Below are 12,087 nucleotides of genomic sequence, written 5' to 3' on the forward strand. Positions count from 1 at the left end.
CTTTCTTTCTTTCTTTCTTTCTTTCTTTCTTTCTTTCTTTCTTTCTTTCTCTCTTTCTTTCTCTCTTTCTTTCTCTCTTTCCTCTTTCTCTTTCCCTTTTCCCTTTCTCCTTTTCCAAAGCAAACATTCCTTTTCTCCCCCAGGCACACTACTTGGCCGACTTTCACTGTTAACATTATTCTTTTACGGTTTATGTGTCATAAAATATTACAGGTCACAGTTACTCCTGTTTCAAGCTCAGAAAGACCATTGAAAACAACGGGTGCTCTGGGGAAAAGAAGTCTTCTTTTGTGCCTAGGAATTTGGGGACAAACTTCTTTGATTTTGATCATGCAAGGAGTCCTCTTTGCCATATAACTTCAAAAGGTTTACACATTCCATTATTGTCAACAGAAATAGGCCTGGAAAATGCATCTGTGCCACTTTTTATAGGGCAGTGACATATTTTAAGCATTTGTTCCACACGGAGAATGTTTCAACTATTACTTTCACAGTTATTTTGGCTTTCCAATCCACTTTCCTTGAAAGTGTATATCTCACAAAGTTAAATCGGGACTATGGATTCTTATAAAAATGCAGTCAAATAACGATCAGACTCGACTGTGATGAAACCAATAGCCAGTTCATGACTTTTCTGAGTGCCCAGTTTTTATAAATACAAATCCAACGTATTGTAAAACTTCTCCTGCTGAAGAAAGTAAAAGTAGCAAAAAGAAAAAAAGTAAAATAAACCCGAATATAAGACCAAAAGAAGGACAGCAGGAGGTATGAAGCCAATCTCAGTCACAAACTCTTGTGCCTATGATGTGCCTACACCTACAGATGTGGTGTAGCCAGCGGGAAGCAGAGGGATTAGGAAAATACAGGGAATTATGGAGCGTTTTTCTCGCAAGAGTTGTAGGAAGTGTCCGAGAGGTCGAGAGCCACGGGACTTGCGCTCCCTGCCTCGATGTTTGCCCCGGTGCCTGCCCCGGTGCCTGCCCCGCGTCCCAGTGCTGCACAGCGGTTCCTGGTTGCATCCGATAAGCTTGGCTTTGCCCAAAAGTACTTATTAATTTTCTAATTCTATCCCACGCGACGTTGTAACTCGGAGTGCCTCTCGCCGCCAGAAAAAAAAAAAAAGAAAAAGAAAAAAGAAAAAAATAGCAATATGCTATCGACTGTTATAAATGCATAAATAAAAATAAATAAATCCAAGGATATATCTACTTTGACTGAACACTTCACTACCGCATTTTGTAGGGATCGTTTGAGTTCGCAGCTGTCTTCGGGTTTGATCTTCGGGAATTACTAATACGAGGAAAATCCGTTGTGTGAACTGTAACAAGTGTGGAGCGAGGCCGTGGCCGCTCCGCTTCGCTCCGCGCCTGGCCCGGGGGCTGCGGGGGCGCTGTGTCGGCGGCCGCGCTGCTCCGCACCCAGCGCCGCGGGTCTGTCCCTCGAGACACGGCTGCGGGGCGGGCAAAAGCCAGGCTCACCCGGGGGTGCCCCGGCGCCCTCCCCGCTCATCCGGCTGAGCGAGCCTGAGGTGGCACCTCAGCGCTGAGCCAAGGATATCTCTTCTGATGTCCTTTGTCTATTAATATAACCATCACCAAATCCCGGATAACCTCCCTTTCCCTCTGTCAACACCCCTCTGCTCCAGCCTGTGCTGGGGGAAGAGGGATGGGACCTGCCATCGGGGCCCTGTAGCAAGGGGGTGCCCCTTTTAGGGGTAACTTGGTGACAGATGTTGACGTTTCTGGGGAGCTTGGTAAACAGAAAGTTGGACTGGACTTTTTCATAGTCCATGTGGTTTTCATCATTCCCCATCAGACTCAGACCAAAGGCAGAAGCTTCCCTCTTCACACTCTTCATTCCCTCTCATCTTCAGCAGTCACTCAGCCCTGGTGACAAGGAATAAAGAGCAGAGAAAACACAGGAGACCAGGTTCGTTAAGAAATGAAAAGAGATGGGGGTGAGGATGAGGCTGGTGGTGGAAATGGGGAGCAGAGAGAATTCCTCCTCCACTGCATGCCAGAGAACCTTCAGGTGCAAAGCACACCTGCGTAAATCACAGACCCCCTCTGGGGACAGAGCAGTGGGGGCATATCAGAGGAGACTCGGAGAACAACCACTTGTCCAGACTTCTCACTGTCTTCATAAGAAGGTGAAGGTCATGGAAGGGGCTAAGCCACAGAGGTGGGTTTTAATTGAAACTCCTCTGTTCCAATAACATGAAGCTTTTTCTTTAGTTTTGCAGTAGGTCTGTTATCTCAGCTAACTCTTGTGCGAAGCATCAGTTGCAGTGGAAATGCTATCCAAGTCTCAATTTATTTCCTTAGCATAGTTGTAAAATATTTCCAATAGCACCCAGCAAAGATAGAGACTTTCACCAGACTACTCTGTTTTGCAAGAAATAAAATCCCTGCAGCACTGCTTTACACTATCAGTGGATTTAACACCTATGCATAGTTCTGTGGACTGGTGGATCATAAAACAAAACGCGTTGGTTGGGGTAGTGTTGTGTTCCTCATGCTGTGCTGGGAAAAAAAAAAAGTAAGTAAAAAAATATAATCCTTTAGAAACTGAAAAGTGATCCCATCTGAGCTGAGGCATCTGAGAGCCATGCATATTTCACTGTGCAAAAATGTTATCTTGGAGGAACACTCCTTACAACAAACAGTATTAACATGACCAATATGTTTAGACTTAGAAGTGGGTATTGCAGTCAGGCAGGACCCCCTGGGGCTTTGCAGTTTATTACATACCCTTGTATATTTTATTTTTTATATTTCTGACAGTGCCATCAGGCAAGCAGGGATTACGAAAATAGTGGGTGAGGCAAAAAGGGTCTGAGAAGACCTGTCTTCAATGACACACCTCAGATCACACTGCACAGGAAACATGCAGTGTCTTTATCCATACAAATATGTATGTTCCCCCAGAACCTAGATTCATGTAAAGAGGCTGCTTCTTTCTTTTTTGTCAGCTCACAAACTGAAAGGTTAGAATGTTAGCAGAGCATGTACCTGACATATAGGTTGGCTTTGAATGGGACCTACTGTGACTCACTGCCCAGGGAGATTCAGCTCACTTGAGACCCACAGCCCGACAAATCCAAAAATTAGCCTAATTGAGCCTGGTAATCCACCAGTAAAGATAACTGTTTTACCTTCAGATCACATCTTTCTCACCTCAGGGTTTGAACAACATAGTAAAGTATATAAGGAACACAGGCAAAACCCACTGAAAATTCTGCAGAGGCCCCTCTAACAAGACAGGTTGGAAATCAGATGAGAGACGTTAGAAATCCAGATAATCTCCATGTAATCCTCCTTTTTGAACATGGTAATGTGTTTCGAGACTGGTCAACTATACAGGTTGACTCCTACTTTCACTGGAGCTGAAAGAGAAGAAGACACAACTACTACATTGGGCTCTGGGTCAGACCCTAACTGCAAACTCCGTATTCAACAAAGGGGAAAAAATTCCCCTTTGCTTTTCACTGAGAAGACAACAGGAAAGACTGTGTGCTGAAAGTAGTGGAAACCTAACAAGAAATCTTCTGCTCAGAGATTCAGGGGTTTTTTTTTATCATATATGTAAGCAACTACAGAGGAGTCTTGCTTGTGGAAGGGGAAAGTGTTCTATTTAAAATATTTACTGCTATCAGAAAGAACAATTTTTCTCACCCTATCCTGCAGGTATGAATCAAAATAAGTGCAAATCATTGAAGTTTGAATACAAATTTTAGCTGCAATCTGAACTGTTATCCTGTTCAAAATACAAGAATGGAGGAGGTCCTTTAGTAACTGGTCTTAACCAGGATCAAATACAGAACAGAGTGTGACTCTCTTCTACAGATCTTTTTCATTAAAATCAGTGGAGTTTTGCCTTAGAAAATACTGCAGACAAGATTTTTTTAGCCACTAACCATTTTTCAATGTGACATTTTACAAATTAAAATAAAAAATGAAAATTAGTTACTACAAATGCAGCATCTAAAGCAAGAGTGAGCCCATGTTAACATTGATTTCTCTGTGTTTCCTTCTCTCTTTCTTTATAAAACTTATGTACTCTGTCAATAAAATACTATCTTCCTTGATAATAAATCTGTTGTTTTAAGCTAGGATGTCACTATTTCCTTTTCCATGTAATTTATAGCTATATTGATTCTAAAGCTGTGGTTCTCTATTTCCCCCATTTTGTATTAAAAATAAGTTCTAATTGCAAGGCAAATAATCTTTGATTGAAGCACCTCACAGAGTATTTTAACTGTAGCTAAGGAGATTTAATTTGATTAATAGAGAAATAAAAGCCTTGAATATTTAAAATTATGATTTTCAGTTTAGGAAAAATAGAGAGAGAAAGAAGGGAGGTTAATGGAGCCAGGGAAAATGTTCATAGATCAGCATGAGCAGATGTTCTTTTACTTTTCTGTCAACATTTCTGGTTTGTTGTGCATATAGAAAAACAAAGTTTTCAACTCTCACCATGATTTCAGTCTGTTGCCAGCTTTGCTTGCCTGCAGGATATCTGCTTATCTAGCATGGGAGCAGGATCAGACCTCCTCCCCTTTGGTCTAGAAGCAAAACAACCTTTCACATGGGCTACGAGGTTTGTCACACTCCCCCCTCCTTCACACACACATTTTCAACCCTTAGATCTTTATTTCATAAAATGCCTTTCCTCTTAGAGACCAAAAAACTGGCCAGGAGATGAATGGAAGGGCTGAGCAATATTAACTGCATTCAGGTGTGTGTTGGCTGAGAAGAGAGGATAGGAACCCGGCCCCTTCCTTGAGGGCAGCGTGTGTGTTCAGCCACGTGGGACAGAGATCTTCATGCAGCTGTACAGGGTTCCCTGTACCCCTGGTGTCTGCACTCAGCATGCAACTTCAGAGTGAGAAGGATGCTGTTACTTCATATAGGAAATTCCAATAGCCATTTTCCTTTGTGAAGCACCTTTGAGAACTACCTTATGTGCTGACATGTCTGAAGTGTCCATGTTGAAGGATGAAACTGGTCTATGGGTGCACGTGTGTGTTCTTTAGGATTCAAGAGAATGGGACACTTCTTTTCATGTTTTTAATCCTTAAAGCAGATCTTTTGCTTAGTACAATTCCATATTAGTTTGGAGCAGCAGCATTAAAGTTCTCTGGGGCAAGGAATATATATCAGCCTTTGCAAAAAAAAAGCAATCTGCATTTAAGTTAATAATATAATTAAATAAATAATCTAAGTTTTATCATTCACATTTGAGAGGGTAGGATTTTTTTTTTTAATTGTAGTAAAATATTTAGAGTAAAAAGTGTCAGTAGGCATCAGATATAAAATACCTTTTAATCACAAAAGGTTAACTCCTGCTGTATTTGTGCTATATAAAAAGGCCTAGCAGTTTCAGTGGGGAGTTTCTCAGAAAAAGGACTATGGAAGTAGCCCCAAAAGTCACACTACTCTTGAGGTGAAGAGCTCAAAGAGAAAAGAGAAAGGAATGAAGTTTGTCAGCAGCCCTGTCTTGAGACATACCTGATAGATGTGAATTTGTCTGAAGGTAGGGACTGTGCTCTGCTCCAGAGATCTTGTCAGCTAGATCTGAAGGACATTCCTTGAGCTGTCACGTGTGAATATCCCTTTAACTGTGAGCAGGAGTATGTGGGCTTAGCCAGAACACCACTACTGAAAATACTGCTTTTTCTTGACCAGCAAAATGAATTCTAGATGCACCCAAAAGCTGAAGTGTTGCAAAATTTCTTTTTAGGAAAATGAAGGGCACAAATTATTCCTTGCATACATCTTACTCTTCTATTCAAAAGAATTTTAAAAATAAAGCTTTAGCTAAATGTTTGCCAGATTCTTATCCACAGCTGTGAGACAAGCTCTTCAGGATCTGTTCACTGGCGATCCAAGCCTTTTTAGTTTTCCAAACTTCATGAGCGTACATTCCCCAGCCCTTGGCGCAGTTCTTCCATTGCTGTAAGATAGTTAGGATGAGGCTGGTCAAAAGGGCAAGGCTTATGTGAGGGAAGAGGATGGACAACCATGCAGAGTCTCTGCTGGACATTGCTGCCACTGTCCCCAAGAATACTGTCTATAAGGCAGTGGGATAGCTGGAAGGAGAGACTGCTGCCTGGGCTGGGTAGGAGCAGGGGCAGAGCATAGAGAAGAGAGAATTCAGTGGTAGTATCTCTTTCTTTCTCAGGCACAGTGTGAAATTGCTGTAATACACAGAGAGAGAGACATTTCACATGACCATCCAACAGAGTTGCTATTCCTTAATGTATTCTTTAATTTCTCTGGGGTTTTTCTTCCAGGTTTCTGCACTGTTTAGCTTGGATACCATCACCCATGGTTTTATGCTTTTGGATATAGTGCAAAAGCTTGTTGTCTTTAAAAGGCATGTAAATCAAGTGATAGAAAATTAATGACTTGAAGTTTTTTATACATTTTTTACAAAAGCAAATTTATTTCTTCCTTCCTCCTTCCCTCTTCCCTCTTCCCTCCCTCCCTCTCTCCCTCCCTCCAATTTACACAGTCTGAAAATATTACCCTTGTCATCCAGGTGTGACTGTAAGATATACGTACCTCCATTTCTCTTCTGGAATGCGTTGTGATGTTTGTACTGGGGTGTGTGGGAAGGAAAGGAGCACGTATGGTTTCCCCAGATTTCTGCCTGCCTTTTCAGTGTGAGGTTTGAAAGCAAGGCTTTGATCTGAGCATCAAGAACTCCACTGAGGGTAAGGACGGTGTTTTACTGTCATTGGATACTTGTTTGTTGTTTGCTGTTGATTTCAAGTCTTCCTCCAAATTCTTCAGTCTGGAATTCACAGATTCAGACTTCTGCTGTGGGGAAAACATGGAAATTGTTTTTTCCCCTTGTCACAAAGTGTTTTCTAATAGTTGCCTCCTTTTCTGCTGCCTTTTCTTCTGCTTTAATACCTCTAATAAGTGTTACCATCTGCTTGGATGCCTCGTACTACACATTGTGAACAAGGCCAAGAGTTTCTGAGGGGCTGGAACAGTGTTGTTTACTATTAGGCATAATGTAGATCATTGTCTTTGCCTGGGGCAGGTGGGCTGGGGCTGGAGCACACCTAGAAATGCAGAACATGTGCTGAGGTTCAGCTATTTGCCATTTTCTTATAAGGAGGTTTGGCTGTTAGCTAGCTGTGCTTATTTAGTATGCAGGGACTCTTTTCTCCTGCCATTCTCTGGCCCCTAACATGCTTAACCTTAGAAAGAAAGACATAACATATTGTGATGCTGCTAACTGGTCGAAAGGCACTATCAATTTTAGACATGATAGGTACATGTCAGAATCAGCATAATTAACTGGAATGACAATCCTGTTAAATGTGTTCATGTCATTGCACTGGCAATAAAGCAAGTGTAAATTTACAATTAAGGCCTGTCTTTCTTCCATACCTTGGAGACTAGTGACAAACATTAAGAAGTTGAATAGCATCAAGAGCTGAAGAGAGGTATTTATCACAATAAAAACATCAGGTGATGCATTTCCCAGATTATCTGTCCTTCTTATGCAAATACCCCTTTTACTGGAAATTTCAGGCTAAATAATACTTATATTTCTGATCTGAAAGGTGATATTTCACCCTCTGAATTTTTGTTTTCATTTGCAAAATGGATGAGAACCATATTGTTAACTACCTTGCATAAAGGTATTTGAAATAGTTCCCATTTCACATTATACCTCAAGCTGAATTTTCTTTATATTGGGTGCACTGCACATTGCATATCCAGAGAGAAATTTTCAGGGATGCTATGAGACATTTCCTTACATTGTACATATATGCTACAGCTCTTGCTACAGTGATGGCTGGAAACCATCAGCACAAGTAAGATAAAGGTGATTTAAAGTGTGTCTGTGAGTCAGGCAGAGAACTGACAGCCATCTTTAACCAGCCTGACCCTGGGATGACCCTGAGCTCAGCTGGTTGAGAGATAGTTGGGTCTATTATGGGACAAAGGATCGTATGTCTGACAGGATGCAGAGAACACATTACAGGATCACAGCTGAGTAACAGTGCAAGACATAATGTACATTTATTTGATGAACAACACAAGCAAATCTTGCCAAGAAAATTTAATTTCAACTATTTTGTTTATTTCAAGTCAATCTCTTTCTGCTGCCTATTTCAAGAAATTAATATTTGCTAGCTTTTTCTCTTCTAGGAACAAAAGAGATGATCATGCTAGTGAAATCTATAAAGCATGCAGAATTCACACTGATAAACTCATATAATGGAGTTGCACATTTCTATTGTATTTTCTTCCCGCATGGGCTCAATCTGCATCTATTCAACATTAAATTTCAAACATCTTCGCCTAAAACCACATATAATTTTGTCAAATGAAGCTGGAGATGTCAGAACTAGTGCAGCAGTGGTCACAGAGAAAGCCATGGGCTTCAAACTGCATGCAACCTTGTATGTGAGTAGCTGCACTCATGTAAAAGTGCCAGGAGGCCAAAATTTGGCATGACAGGGTTCTCAAGAAGGGAGAAAAATACTCAAGTACCTTATCAGGCTGAACTTCCTTCACATCTAGTTTTAGGAATAACACTGTGGCAAGGGATCTGATATCCGCAATTTCAGCACTGGGAAAAGGGCTGACAGAGATACGGAAAATCTGTGTAACCCTGTACATCAAAAATTAGATCAGCTCTAACCTTTCCAATACAGAGCTCATCGTATACCATGGACGGGAACGATTGCTGAGCTGAAGATATGGAAACTGAGGCTGGGAAGGGGAGGGGCTTGCCCAAGCTCCTTTGCTGTACAGGCACTAGCCAACGTGCCCTGACCCTGATATTGACCACACTAGGCTTCTGTTGTGGAGGAAAGGGAGAATGGGTGTCTCATTGCTGGTGTGGCAGGCAAGAGAGGTGGAGTGATGGGGAAGGTTGACAGTATGTCTGTCAAATGACAAGCCTCTTGTCCCCCTGTGAGGGAGGCAGGAGCACATCTGCTACAACTCCTCTCAGTGCTCTGTTCATCCCTCCGCTTTCCCAAAGCTGCCATCCAGCATCACCAGGTGAGAGGCAAAAGCTTCAATCAACATAAGGAAAATTGAGAGTTAACCCCCTGCCCTCCCTACGGCCCCCACCACCCATGTGGCGGGGTGATGAGAGAGGCGGGATGAAGTACCGCACCACAGGCAAAGCTGAGAGCAGCCCTTTACCTCAGCCAGCTTTCCTGGGGACAGGGGGTTAATCTGCTTCCCAGGCCCTGTTGTCAGTAGCCACACGTGGTATTGCTCCATGCAGGCTTGGATATGGCTCGGAGTCTTATAGAAACAGCTCACTCTTTACGGAGGTACTGCGCTGGGTGACCTCTTCTAATGTATTACTGGTTTATATTTGTGCTGATTGCTTCCAAAGGGGAAATGACATGAAGTGAATCAGTGTGACCTCATTAGCGTGGCTCACACTGGTAAATGGATGACCACCATTAGGAAGGCTCTGTTGTGGCAGTGCTTCCATCGTGTTACCTGTGGATAGTATCATCATCTTGCTATAACCTGCTGCAAAGATTTATGCACTATGCTAACTTGCATGATACAGCTGCTTTCTGTCTTATAAATATTGACTTCTGTGCCAAAAACAACAACTTGGTACAACATGAATTAATCTTCTGCTTGAGTGATGCATCTTTACAGACCAGTTTGTCTTGAGAAAATAGAGCTCAAGAGAGTTTTATGATTTAGAAAAATACTTTATAAGTTGATTTAAAATATAGGCTGTGATAAGCAGAGGCATCATTGAAGTGACATGGGGGCTATATTTTGCCTTCTAGATTTTCCACACATCTGTTTGTCATCTCGACTTGTGTGAAATTTTAAAGAAATTGCCAGACTCTGGCTCCTGAATCTTTTCTGTATGTTGCAGTTTTTTGGATAATTTATCTATCAGACTATCCAAGTGGTTTTAATTCACTTTTTTTTAAAAATTAAAATAAAGTAACCTTTAGGTAATCTGATTTATCAGAACACTTGCAGATGTCCTCCATTGCAGTGGACACCTTTTGTTCTCAGCAATAGCATTACAATGACAGGGGAGCAAAGCACATCTCCCAGCTGATGTTAGACACTGGAATATTCAGTGTTAGACACTGCGAATTCTGCAGTATTGCAGAATTCTGGATTTGACAGCCAATAGCAACACACAGAGCCAGGATGCTAAAAGATTCTAAGGGAGGACATCAGCTTACCTTAACTAAGATCCTTCTAGGAAGACCTATGCACTATAGTGCCTAAACAAAGATATTTTACAGTGCAGAGGAACCATTTAGGATATTAGATCTAAAGGATGAACTTACAGTATGTGGACAGTTGCCCTCTATTGAAGTTCAGATGTTCAGGGCTCCAATTACAGGCACTTTTTGTAAGCCTGTCCATACTATGCATGACAGTGAAGGAAAGTGAGTACTCCCTACTGTGATGGAATTTTTTACTTGATTATGCTTTTATGGATCATGTGAAAATTAGGAAGGTATTGTGGTTTAGGACATTATTGACTCAGATATGTTACCACGTATTATGGTCTTATACTCTCTAGGCCAGGTCTGATGGACTTGCAACTGAATTTTTGTTCAGATGGGGACTTCAGTGCTAGTTCTTTAAGGGTTTTGATAAAGCTTATTGCCATGCATCCCTGAATAAGCAGTCTGGTGGCAATAGTTCCACTCCCGGGATGAAATTTATGCCTCCAAAATGAAGGCAGTCACTGGGTTTTCTCAGTCTCCACTCAAGTAGGTGTTTGATTTGTGCAATGCCACAACTATGCCTTCAAAGCCACTATCTCATGATCTCCACACTGAAATTTGCCTCTAGGCCACTAAAATCTGTGTAAAAAAAATTCCAATAACCATCATGGGGTAGAAGCATGTATAGAGAGCTGATCTGGCTGAGGTGGCCACTGACATGAGGTTTGAGAAATCCTAGACCACAACCCCTCAGAATTCAGAAGTAACCTGAATGACCCATGATAGTTATTCCACAACAATGGTTATTTTTACCGTAAGTATAAGGATTATAGATCTCAGGAAAAAAAAAAAGTGCAATGAAAAATGCTACAGGTGCATAATACCAATAAATTAATAATCTTTTAGAAAGCTTACTTGTTATGTAGTGAAATTAAGCATTTGGGTTTTACATTTGATAAACCGTAAGCTTTTATCTTTTATAGCTGATTCTCATGTTTGCTCAGCGTTTGAGAACTGAAGCAGGTAGATGTTTGCACTGGCTGAGCTGTTTGGCAGTCTCAGAAAGGGAATTTTTAAAATTTTCTGATATTCATTGGAGATGGGTATGCCCATGCATTTAAAATTATGGTGCTGAGGGTCTTCAAACGAGAGTTGTTTTTCTCTTCAGGGGAGACAGCTAGACAAAGTAAACCAACACCGGATTTTGAGTTTCATCCCTGTATGTGTCGTAGTAATGCAAATATTCTCATATGGGAAAAGAGTATTTATCTTGTGGTCAATCCTCTAAAAAAACAACTGAACTGATTAAAATCACTTTCAATCAATAGGAATTGTAATCAGTAGGAATTTTCATCTATAGGACTTTGAAAATGTTAACTGAGAATTCAATTTCTGTTGTGATTATAAGCTCCACATCTATTTAATTAATTCAGGTGCAAAGCTGTTATTAGGAAAAGGTTCATTCATAGTAGAACACATGTAATTGAGGCATTTTTAGTGCATGGTTCCAAATTGTGGCAGTGATTAGTTTACCAAAAAAAAAAAAAACGGGAAATTACATGGCTGGAATCCTTAAGTGGGTCACACGGGTCACAGCCAGGTACATATCTTCTGTAACTGACAATAAACTGTGCAACTAATTATAAATATGCCAAAGTGCAGATGTGATCTTCAGTAAATACATGTTCACACAATACATTAATGGATTCATATTAAGCAGATAAAAATATTTTGAACTCTAGGAATGTATAGAAAGTAACATAAGGCTGTAGTTTAGATCTGCTAGATTCCAGACTTCAGACTCCAATGTAGGAAACCTTATGATAACTTAGTTTGAATTCCAAATTCAAACCTATAAAGCAAAGGCTCTTTAGTTCATTTCT

Source organism: Lepidothrix coronata, unplaced genomic scaffold (assembly GCF_001604755.1).
Source record: "Lepidothrix coronata isolate B3197 unplaced genomic scaffold, Lepidothrix_coronata-1.0 Scaffold294, whole genome shotgun sequence".
Lineage (NCBI taxonomy): Eukaryota > Metazoa > Chordata > Aves > Passeriformes > Pipridae > Lepidothrix > Lepidothrix coronata.